The 11462-nt window shown below is 35.3% G+C and overlaps 1 pseudogene; it reads left to right on the top strand.

The window, feature by feature from the left end:
- Positions 1-516: 516 nt before the first annotated feature.
- Positions 517-10145, top strand: LOC111718788 (annotated as a pseudogene).
- Positions 10146-11462: the final 1317 nt, after the last annotated feature.

Raw genomic sequence — 11462 nt, 5'->3', positions numbered from 1 at the left:
TGCTTAGCATATGCTAGTTACTGTGTTAAGTACTTTGCAATCATATTATTTTGGTCTCACAAGAGTAAAATACTGTGACCCAGGAGTAAGATGGTGATATAAAGTGTCTGACAAACAGAGGATTGGTAACCAGGTGGAAGGCATATAGGGCAAGTAGGGCAAATGGAAAAATTGGGGAGGGGTAAACAGGCACCAGAGGGGAAATGATGTTCTGGTCCGGCTGGGAAACCTCTTCCAGTAAACCAGCAGTGGAAGCATTCCCACTCTGATTTAAATATCTTTTAGGCTTTTTGATTTTATTTTTAAGATAAACCAATTTGTCTCAGTCATAGGAGTCCCGGTGGAATTCAGGTCTGTCTTTAGTTAGTTACCTCCAGTCCTGGCAATATTTATAGTCATCAGAATGATACAGAAGTAGCCACTCGCCTGGCTGAATTTCTAATTTAGATTCTAAATGTTCTGTGCCCAAATTATAGAGGATGTCCTTATTTTCAGAGGAAGCCTACATAACGTGCTATGGTTTTCACCCCCAGACCCTATTTAGAGGGTAAAGTGAACTGTAACCAAGTAAGTAGGAGTCTGAGATGGACACATTTTGGATATTTGGGGAAGGGACTCACATGTCACTGTCTGGAAATCAGGAAAAATAAATGCTCTGGTCTCAAGTTCTGTTTGCTGTTGGGAGAAGAGTGAAATTTTTCAAATTTCCACCATTCTAATTCAAGCCCAAAGCACCATTAATGTCAACTTTTTCCAGAATTCAGTTTAAGAAAGAGTTAGGTTCTATATTTGGGTTTATTTGCAGATATGTATACATGAGAGCACAGTTAGAACTGAACTCAGGATGGACATAAGGAGCAGAGGTTGTGAAAACAAAAATCACACACAGTGTTCCAAGCAGTTTATCAAGACAAAAATCCTAAATCAAAAGGTAGGGATAATCTCATAATGGTTTTTCAGGCTATTCCTATTCTGGGCTGGTTTTTAGAAAATATATCATGGCTCTATTAGATTTGGTCACTGGTCCAGGGGTCAACTTGGACCAGTCGGATTTGATCCTATAGTAAACATTGCAAGAGGTGCTTAGCTTAAGGAATGCTCAGTTTGTCTCTTGCTTGATTGATTCTTATTCTCAGATCAGTCTGTTCTTCTCTGCCTAGTAGGGGAGGTCAGACAAATCACTGAAATTAGTGATAGACCATTCTGTCTCCATTGTCTGGAATGATGTGAACTTTAATCAGATCCTTGCTGTTCCTATTGTCAATCAATCACACACAAAGGGAGACAGAATTCCTGGAACGAAAGTGTTAAAAGCATTTTTAAGACATACTCAATTATTCCTTAATGCAGTTGTTCACATAGACATAATGTTAATGAGAATTTGTTCTGGATTAGGAATCTTCTTATTTTTCCCCTAACTTTCTAGATTCCACCCTCTTGTCTATGATAATGCTTGTTGGGAATTTTTCACATTGCAAACTGCTCTCCCACAACCTGTTACTTCATCAGTTAGTAAAAATTAACTGTCAGTTCCACAGCATATTATGAAATGTTATAAAAGAAATTAATGAGATAGGAAAACAGTGATAAAATATAAATAAAATATTTTTATTTTTATTTTTTACATTAAGAAATCCTTTCACATAATTTTATATGAACATTAGTGCATGCCTCAATTTTGTTTCTTCTTTTCTCTTTTTTACATATTTAGCCTAAATTCAGAAAGTCTCTATTCTTGCTATGATTATAATATGAAAAAGATTGATAATATAAGAGCTGGGAGGCATCTTAAAAAGTATCTAATCCAATATCTTCATTCTGCAGATGAAGAAACTGAGGTTCAATGAATGGAGATGACTTATTTAAGGTAACATGCAATAAATCACATAGAAATGAGGCAAATTCTCTTTTTTTCTGATTTTCAAATCAGAGCTCTTTGCTCTCTGCCATTTTGTATAAAAGAAATATCTTTTTAAATGGGGCATTTAGACTGTGTCACCACTGGGCACTCAGAACTCACTGACTTTGTAAGGACTTCACTGTTAAGCAGAAATTGAATGGAGACTAGATCCTGAATCTCCCAAGTTTCCATTCTTGATTTTTAAGCCACATTGACTCTCACTGAGAAGTCTATCTTTAGGTAAAATTACTTTTCCTAAATGTCTTCTAAATCATCTGCCTCAAATGAGAGATTTGCTCTCAACGAGATGTAATTCTGTTTTATATTTTGTTTTCTTTTTTCCTTTCCTCAACTTCTACATTCCTTATCCATTAACAGGTGTCATTATTTTGCACATACATTCATGTTTACTGCATTGACTTTATTTGACAAGCCACAAGACACGAACTTATTAATTGAAGCATAAATCATATGGGTTATGGTTCTTCAGGACCATAGAGAGGCATACACAGAGCCATGAGGTAAGGATCTTTTTCTGCTTCTCCCTTTTAAGCTATTGATTACATTCAAAATTTCGAATCAATATTCTTTTTGTACCTCATATGTTGAGGCAGCCTAAATCTCAGGAAGAGGCAGTTCTTCTGCATCAGCACTCCTGGGAATTCCATAATCAATGCTTTATAATGACTTCTTCCTGTTGGGCAATAGAGCATACCTTCCCCTTTCTTTTTTACTAGTAGGTATAGTAAATTAATTCCCTTAACTCCATCAGTGACCCTGTACTTTTCTTAAGGACTTTTGATGTTCTCTATATGATCTACTATTGAATTGTAGCCATATAGGAAGAGATTCATTTTAGCTTCATGTGATAAACTCTATAGGTCAATAGAGTCGGGAAAAATTATATTTTGTTTATAATATAGGAGTGACCTGATTATGCTTGAAGGTCAAGGAAAAGCAGCCTGAGAGAATGAAGAGGGAAAACTTAAGATGCAGCCTTTACTATGTTTACTCTCTTTATTTTTTTTGTCTCTTTTTGAATATCTATCTTGGGGGATTATATCTCTGTTTTCTTTTCCCTCTAGATCTCTGTTTCTGTCTCTGATGAAGAATCCTTCCTTCTCCCTGCCTCCAATCATACAGTCTTAGATTTATTCTTATCTCTCTTCTTATCTTTCAATAAATGTATCTTTATACTTGATTTTTCTTTCCAATCGGTTTCTCTCTTCCTCTTTGTCCCAATCTACATTGTTCTTTTTCTTCCTTCTTCTGTTCCTTTCTCCATCCCTCTTTTTTCCTTCCTTCCTTCCTTCCTTCCTTCCTTCCTTCCTTCCTTCCTTCCTTCCTTCCTTCCTTCCTTCCTTCCTTCCTTTCTTCCTTCCTTCCTTCCTTCTGTCTTTCTTTCTGTCTCCATATCATTCTCTATTGTGGAATTTGGATCATTTTCCTTTGTCTTTAATGATAGAGGACCTTTTATCTTACTCTTTAATCACCAGATACATATTGTATATTAGTGGGGATTCAGTGATGATGACAGAGCCAGATTTCTTGATAAAGAAGAAGAAAACCATCAGTCTTTGAAACAGAAACTTAATAATAGGCTAATGTATTTTATTAATATTATCATAAAAAAAATCCAACATTCCCTAAGGAACCTGATGTGATTGAGGATCACAATTGGCACCAAATTTTGGGGCTTGGCATCAAATATTAGGATTTGATCATGTGAAGAATTCACAATGGCGGTTCTCTTTGACAAAGGATAGGTTTATCGGGGCAGCTAGGTGGTACAGTAGATTAGAGCAACATCCCTGAAGTCAGGAGGACTTGAGTTCAAATCCGACCTCAGACACTTAACACTTCCTAGTTGTGGGACCTTGGGCAAATCACTTAACCCCGATTGCTTCAGCCAAAAAAAAAGAAAAGTTTATTTATGAGAGGAGGTTACAGACAAAATGAATATGTACAATAAAAAGCAGAAGTGGTAAATATGAAATAGATTTGAGAGAGCATTAGTTAGCAAGGAAAAAGATTTTAACAATTACCAGTGGAGAAGACAAATTCCTCAACGCGACTCACACTTAACTAGCAGAAAAGGAATATTCCATGAGGTGGGAGTATATTATTAACTTGCCGGCTAAGTCCACAGAGGAGTTCAGCACCCTAAAAAAGTTGGTACGCTATAGCAAGAAGAAAGACAACATGAGGCATAAGGAAGGAGGTAAAAAGAAAGATACCACAATGCAGAATGCCATGATGAACTGATCCAAAAGGGATTCAGTAAAGATAGTCATGGGCAAATTTATAGAAAAAATTTAACCTTGGGGGTTTGACATAACTTGACTTTCTGATTAGATACAGTAAGATGGGGTTACCTCTGACCTCCACAGGGAATTGGGTTATAAAACTGAACTGATGTTCATCAATGCCCTTCCTTGCTTGCCTTAGGGAGTAATCTTGCAAGTACTTCTGTTTTTCTCTGCCAAACCCACATAATAACCAGGACCTCATCAACTATCCCAGAATGATGTGATTTATTTTGCTTATCCATCAATCAGCTGGGAGAGCTGCATTTCATGTAAGGTAAAAGTGTCTGTGCTAGAGAAGGTAAAGGTCCAGGTTGTCTTATTAATAAATATGGTCTGTTAGTTCTAGTGGGTGATTAGCGATGAGAATTAGCTCTTAGGCTAGTTTTTTAAGATCCATCTATCTAAAAGATTGCATAATAAACCAGCATATTTGCTCAGCCTGGCTTTGAGAAATGAAATGTAAAGACAGTTTCATTTATTAATGGCAGGAATTATGAATAAAGATCCCTTGTGGGCCAATAACATTGTTTTATATGCTTTTTATATCCCATAGCACACTGATTGTTCCTTAGCAGAACCTCAGAATGTACTTGTTGATTAGCTACTTGAGAAGTCATAATTTATACAATTAGTTTGGGATCAGAAATATAATAGAAATTTACATATGACAAATTCACAAGGGCTTTCTCTTAGCCAAAAGGCATATTTATTAAGTAGAAGAGATTACAGATAAATGAAGATATAAAATAGGCACTATGAGTAATAAATATAAAACAGATTTGGGAGAAAAATAGGGTTAAATAGGAAAGGAGTTTGGAAGAAGCCATTAACGAAATATACTATGAGGTGTGAATATGCAATTGACTGGTAAGTTAAATCCATAGAGGAGTGAAGCAAACTAACCAGAGTTAGCTATAATAAGGAGGAAAATGTAATTAAAGGGGAGACACTATAAAGGGAAAGAGCAACTCACAATGAGTTTAGTCCTGAAAAGGATTTAGCAAAGATTTTCATCATAAGTACATTTTTATAGGGGAAATATAATGTTAGGGTTTCTCAAGGGAGGAGGGTAAATAAAGGCTGGAACAGAGATGTATATTGAGATGTTGAGATTGCCTTGAAGATACCAATAAAGGCAGTCTGGAAAAGTCTGGGTTTGTGTCACAGGTATCTTAAAGATATGAATCAAGATAGTCTGGACACATCATGGACCTTAAACTATGGTAATAGGACAGTCTGGAAAACTAAATTCCCACAATGAACATTTTAACATTTCTTGGAAAAGGGAAAAGCTAATTTCAGGATTCACATAAGAAATACAATTCACTAACTTATTCTTTATTTTTTCTAATTCTGGATAATCACATATTTTAGATTGTACACATATATTATAAAGATTTCTACATTGTATTACAAAAAGAGTTCAGAAAATATCAGAGTTGGGAGGGATCTTGAAAACCATTTAATCTAATGTCTTTATTTTTTAGTAGTGATGATGGAGGAGGATATTGGACTCATTCTATGACTTCAGATGAGGGATATGGTTGCAAGTATAGACAAAGAAAGAGAATCATTCCTCAACAATGCTGTATAGGAAGAAAAGCCCTGAACTAGAAGTGTTAAAACTCAGCTTTTAATTTAGATTCTGCCATTACTCACTGTGTAGTCTTCTTATAGTATCTTTAAAATTATTTTGACTCAATAGCCTATTGTATCACACTTTGCTTATCCATCAGTCTTGAGAGAGGTTCTGATGGGAAAAGAAATAACAAATCATCAGCTTTTTATATTACCTGCTTGCTCTTTGATGAGTACTCCTACCTTCAAATTGTGGAAAATCATTGTGTTCTTGAAATTTTGATGGTGGTGGTGGTAGGTGATAGGAACTGAAATGAAAAGGCCCAACCTCTTTTGCTGGATTGTTTTAAAGTTACTTGTAAACCTGTCTCTGCCTTGAAGTCTTTGCTAATCTTCTGTAATCAGCTGTGAAGGGATTGGTATCTTGACATACTTGTAATAAACTCCTTTTAATTCTCTTTGTCCTAAAGTTTGCCTCTTTAATCAAGGTAAAAAGTCCAAGTAATGAATTTTTCTTCAACAATACAATGAAAAATAACATGGAATTGGAGCTAGTGGTCTTTGATTTGAATCTCATCTATGTTACTCAAAACCTCTATGATTGTGGACAAGTTTCTTCACCTTGCTATTTTTATTTTCCTCATCCTTAAAAAGTGGTAGTGGATGGGGGCAGGTTGGCCAATGATTCTATGATTCAGTGATTATAAATTTCTTTGATTCTGTCTAGCTGTAATTGATTTTCATGATGTGCATCTGAGTCAGTATAACAATTATGTTGGGGTCTATAGCAGTGGTTCTTAAAGTACGGTCTAGAGAATCCTGGGGAGCTCTGAAACCCTGTTAGAAGGTCTACAGATTCAAAAATAGTTTTTATTTTCAATATGGCAAATATCTATAAATATAATCCAGACAAACAAAAACACTTTGGAGAGATCCTCAATAATTTTGAATAGGATAAAGATACTAAAAATAAAAGTTTGAGAACCACTGGTCTATAGTATAGATTTAAATTTATATCAAATAACACCTTTTCTTGAGCAGCAATACAATAACCAAGGATTTTTGGCAGGCTTATCCTCATCATAGCTTAGCAGATAAAAGTATTGAAAAGAAATTAGGACACTGAGAAAGACATTGCCCCTCCAGGCTGGTATTCAGGGTCATTTTCTCACCCTCTTTCATTAAAAGGGTCACCGTTGGTGGTAGATACAGTTGGAAGTGTTCTTAGTGGTCATCTAGTCTATTCTTCTTGACTTTCTTGACTTTCTTGACTTCTAGTACTTTCACTATAAAATATTCTACATGCTGCCTTATACTATACTATGCTACCTCTAAATGTCTCTAAAGATAGTGAAGAAATGTTTTATATGCTTAATAGAATTACAGGAGTTAGAAATAATCACAGAAATAAAATTGCACCTGCGGACCATTAAGTGCCTTTTTCAAGGTGATATGGGTAGTCAAAAGCAGTACATGATCTTACATTCAAGTTTTATGACTCAACATCCAGGCTAGTTGAAGGGAGATCAGCATATTGCAATGATGAAACCTGCAATGGACAGTATAAACAAAGGTAAGCCATGATTTTTCTCAGGATAAAGATTTCCATAATGGCACCACAATAAATCCCTTCCTTAGCAGGCACATAGTGGTGGAAATAATGGGATGAGATTCCTTGGAAGGAAAAATTTTGCTTGCCTTTGTATAATCACAATCTCCCCAAGTCAGGGTAGGCAGCCTAATATGTAGGATGTATCATTTCATCCAGACCAAGATGAAAAAAAAAAGCTGAAAGATAGTTTCTGGGCAATTAATATTCAATTTGTTAATTAGATAAGCACATAATCAATAAATTGAAATCAATAGTTGTCTTGGAAACCAAAGACCTCACGTGGAGACTGCTGAATGTTAAAATACCCTTGGAAAAAGGGGTGTACCTGAGAGTGAAAATCAATTCTGATTGGTTAAGAATTAACGACAGAATGACTATTATAATGAGAAATGGTCTTTCTCTAATGAGCAAGTGGGTGGAATTGATTTTGATTAAATCAGCACCCTTAAAGAGATCATCTTCACCCATACCAATACCTTCTGAGGCAATCCACACAAAAGATCTACTTCCATCCAAACTTTTAAACTGAACATTATTTTATTAGATTCTTTTTAGCCTTTAATCAGTAATAAACTCTCCCATTTGGGTGAGGTATTACCTATAATTGAGGAGAATGTCTCATTTTTAGCCCTGTCTTTCATCAGAATTGGTCTTTGAATGAGGAAATAAAAAAGAAAAAAAGCCCTACTAATAACCAACTATTAATAATTGGTTATTAATAACAAAAAAAAAGACTTTTAGATCCCATATATTAAATTGATTATTAATGAAATAGAAAGTAATTATTTTTCTCAAGATATGTTGTCCTCTATCGAAGCATAACATTCAGTCAAAGGCAATAGCGACTGATGAAGAGGATGCTCTTCATGTCTTCTTTATCTAGCTGTGTTTTCCAGAAGCAACTAGGTAGTAGATAAAATGCTGGACAGGGAATCAGAAAGATCCGAGTTAAAATCTAGCCTCACACACTTACTAGTTATATGATCTTGGGCATGTAATTTAATCCTGTTTGCCTCAGCTTTTAAATTGTAAAATGGGGATAATAAACCTATTGACCACACAGGCTTGAAGGGATCAAATGAAATATTTGTAAAGCACTTAATATGGTATTTGACACACAGTGAGTGTTATTTGAATGCTTATTTTTTCCCTTCCTCTCTGGTACAAGAATGGAGTTCATAAAGTTTAACTATAATTTTAGTTGTGAAACATTTTCCATTATGGGTGAGATATCAGCTTCTTCAGGTGAGAGAAAAATTCTTGGAATTCCTGGAGATTCCATCTTCTTTCTTTCTCTCCACTACATAGAGCTCTGAGTGACATGGACATATTCAAGCAATACATCTGTACTAATCCTGTGGAAGAAATATTCTTAACTTGGGTTTCATGAATTTTTTTTTAAACATTTTGGTAACAACATATCAATAGAATTGCTTTCCTTTGTAATCCTCTATATGTCAATTTACACATACAAAATTATTGTAAGAATAGGTCATAGGCTTCACTGGATTGAAAAAGGGGAGCACAGCATAAAAATAGTTAAGAACCTCTGTCCTAAAAGAAGAGAGAGCAGTGAAAGGATAACTATTTTTATCCAGTCATGATTCAGGAATATGTGACTGCAGTTGCAATGCCAATTTACATGGGATTTGTCAAGAGGAGACCTTGATTTCCCTGTTTAAAGAACAAAATTTTTCAGGAGATTGAATTCCTGGCAGAAAATTCAATGTAGAAATATATAACACATTGGTCTACATAAAGCACCTGAAAAGACAAAATGAGGAAGCCTTGGAAAGTTTGAGAAAGACTGAAGAATTAATCCAACAGGACCCCACTGCACAAGCAGAAATATAAAGCCTTATGGCCCGAGGAAACGATGCCTGGATCTATTATTACATGGACAGACTCTGAGAAGCTCAGACAAGAGTTGCTTTCAAGTCTCTCCTGCTATAGAGTAGAGCTTCCAGAAATTGACTGTGAGGAAGGAGCAAGCTCAAATATGGAGAGAGGTTTTATGAATGGCTAAAGTTTGATTATAAAAGGCCCTTTGATTAAAGTCAGGCAAACCTGAATTTGTCACTGAATTCACAATTATAGTGTTTCATCTGGATGATTTTTTCCAAGGAGATCTTCATAGTGTTTCTTTGAAACTACTAAGATGAGCAGTCACTCTCAATCCTGAAGATGCTTATATTAAGGCTCTTCTTGTGTTGAAATTTCAGAACCAAAATCAAGAGGAGGAAAGAAAAGCTATATTAAAGAGACTTTAAGATCCGTGGCATCATGACCCTAAGTCCTTCACTATGCAGCCAAATAAAAGCTTCCCTGGAGAACACTTTTCATCTCTTAAATTACTTTCCAAGCAAACACTATCATCTGCTGTCCTGCAACTCTAGTTGGGACCTTTTTTACAGGGATCAAATCCTTCAGACAATCCAGATGCAAGGGAGACAAGATTTCAAAAAAAATAGCAAAAGAATAAATCAATCTTGTTTCACTTTAAAAAGGCAATTGAGTATAATCCTGGATTTTTCTTGACTTATATAGATTTGGTGAAAATGTATGCAGAAGCCAGTGACAATGAAGAAGAAAATTTTCAGAGAATATTGCATATGGAGCAGCTTGAAGATGTGAGAAAGCAAGAGACCCATTTCCATTTTGTCCACCTTCAGGAATTACATAAATGGTCGAGGCTAATGCCCTTACTCACTACTTGGAAGAATTAAATGTAAAAAAAGAGACATAAGCTGTGTATTGAAAGTGGGAAACAATCGTGCTCCCTCTGGTGGTCAGCATCAGCATCCAAAGTAGTCAGAACTGCCCAGGAAGGACCTGATTAGTAGTGAAAGCCAATCAGTCGGGGAGTTAGATTTTTCACTTCTCCTGTTTGATTCTTTTCTTTTTCTTTCTTTCTTTCTTTCTTTCTTTCTTTCTTTCTTTCTTTCTTTCTTTCTTTCTTTCTTTCTTTCTTTCTTTCTTTCTTTCTTTCTTTCTTTCTTTCTTTCTTTCTCTCTCTTTCTTTCTTTCTCTCTCTCTCTTTCTTTCTCTTTCTCTCTCTCTTTCTTTCTCTCTTTCTTTCTCTCTCTCTTTCTTTCTCTCTCTCTTTCTTTCTCTCTCTCTTTCTCTCTTTCTTTCTCTCTTTCTTTCTTTCTTTCTTTCTTTCTTTCTTTCTTTCTTTCTTTCTTTCTTTCTTTCTCTTCCTTCCTTCCTTCCTTCATTTAAATATACCTACCATTGTTGGTGCTATTTTATAAGCTTGATTCTCATTTTATAAATGTATTCATTTTTATTGTCTATAGGCATACCATTACTTGGGATCAGACTATTCACAGAGGGATGGTCTTGTGGGGTTTAATATTTCACAAACTATCTACACAAAACCTTATAATACTAGCATGAGAGGTTAAAATATGCCCCCCACCTCCACCCTGTGAATGAGGGCACTGAGTCACAGTTCAGTTTAATGAATGATTTTATAACTCTCTCCAGCAGAAACCTAAAACTCAAACTCTGAGCTCAATTACATTTACCTCAAAACTCCAGGAACATCTAAGCGAGGGACTAAGTGAAGGTTCTGGTGGCTGAACTCCTTCCCTATTACTCAAAATAAGAGAAGACCAAAACAAATCCTTTAGCACTATCAAAATGTTTACTACAGAGTTTTGAAAACCAATGAAGTGTAGAGAAGAGACAGAAAGAGACGGAGACACACAGAGACAAAAAGACAGACATACACAGAGACAGAGATAAAGAAACAAAGCAATATAGAGACAGAGAGACTCAGAGAAACATGTAGAGACAGAAAAAGATTGCATACATGTATAGTATATACACATATGTATATATATGTGTACAAAAAAACATACAGAGACAGACAAAAAGAAAGACAGAGACAGAGATAGATAAACAGACATGAAATATAGACACAGAAACATATATATTACATATATACACACATATATGGTTTATATATATATATATAGAGAGAGAGACAGAGAAACAGAGAGATACACATAGAAGCAGAGAGAGAGAGAAACAAAGATAGACAGAGGCAGAAATGTAG

This window comes from Sarcophilus harrisii, chromosome 2 (genome assembly GCF_902635505.1).
Source record: "Sarcophilus harrisii chromosome 2, mSarHar1.11, whole genome shotgun sequence".
In the NCBI taxonomy this organism is placed as follows: domain Eukaryota; kingdom Metazoa; phylum Chordata; class Mammalia; order Dasyuromorphia; family Dasyuridae; genus Sarcophilus; species Sarcophilus harrisii.
The sequence above is the reverse complement of the archived record's forward strand: the minus strand, read 5'-3'. Positions and strand labels throughout refer to the sequence as shown.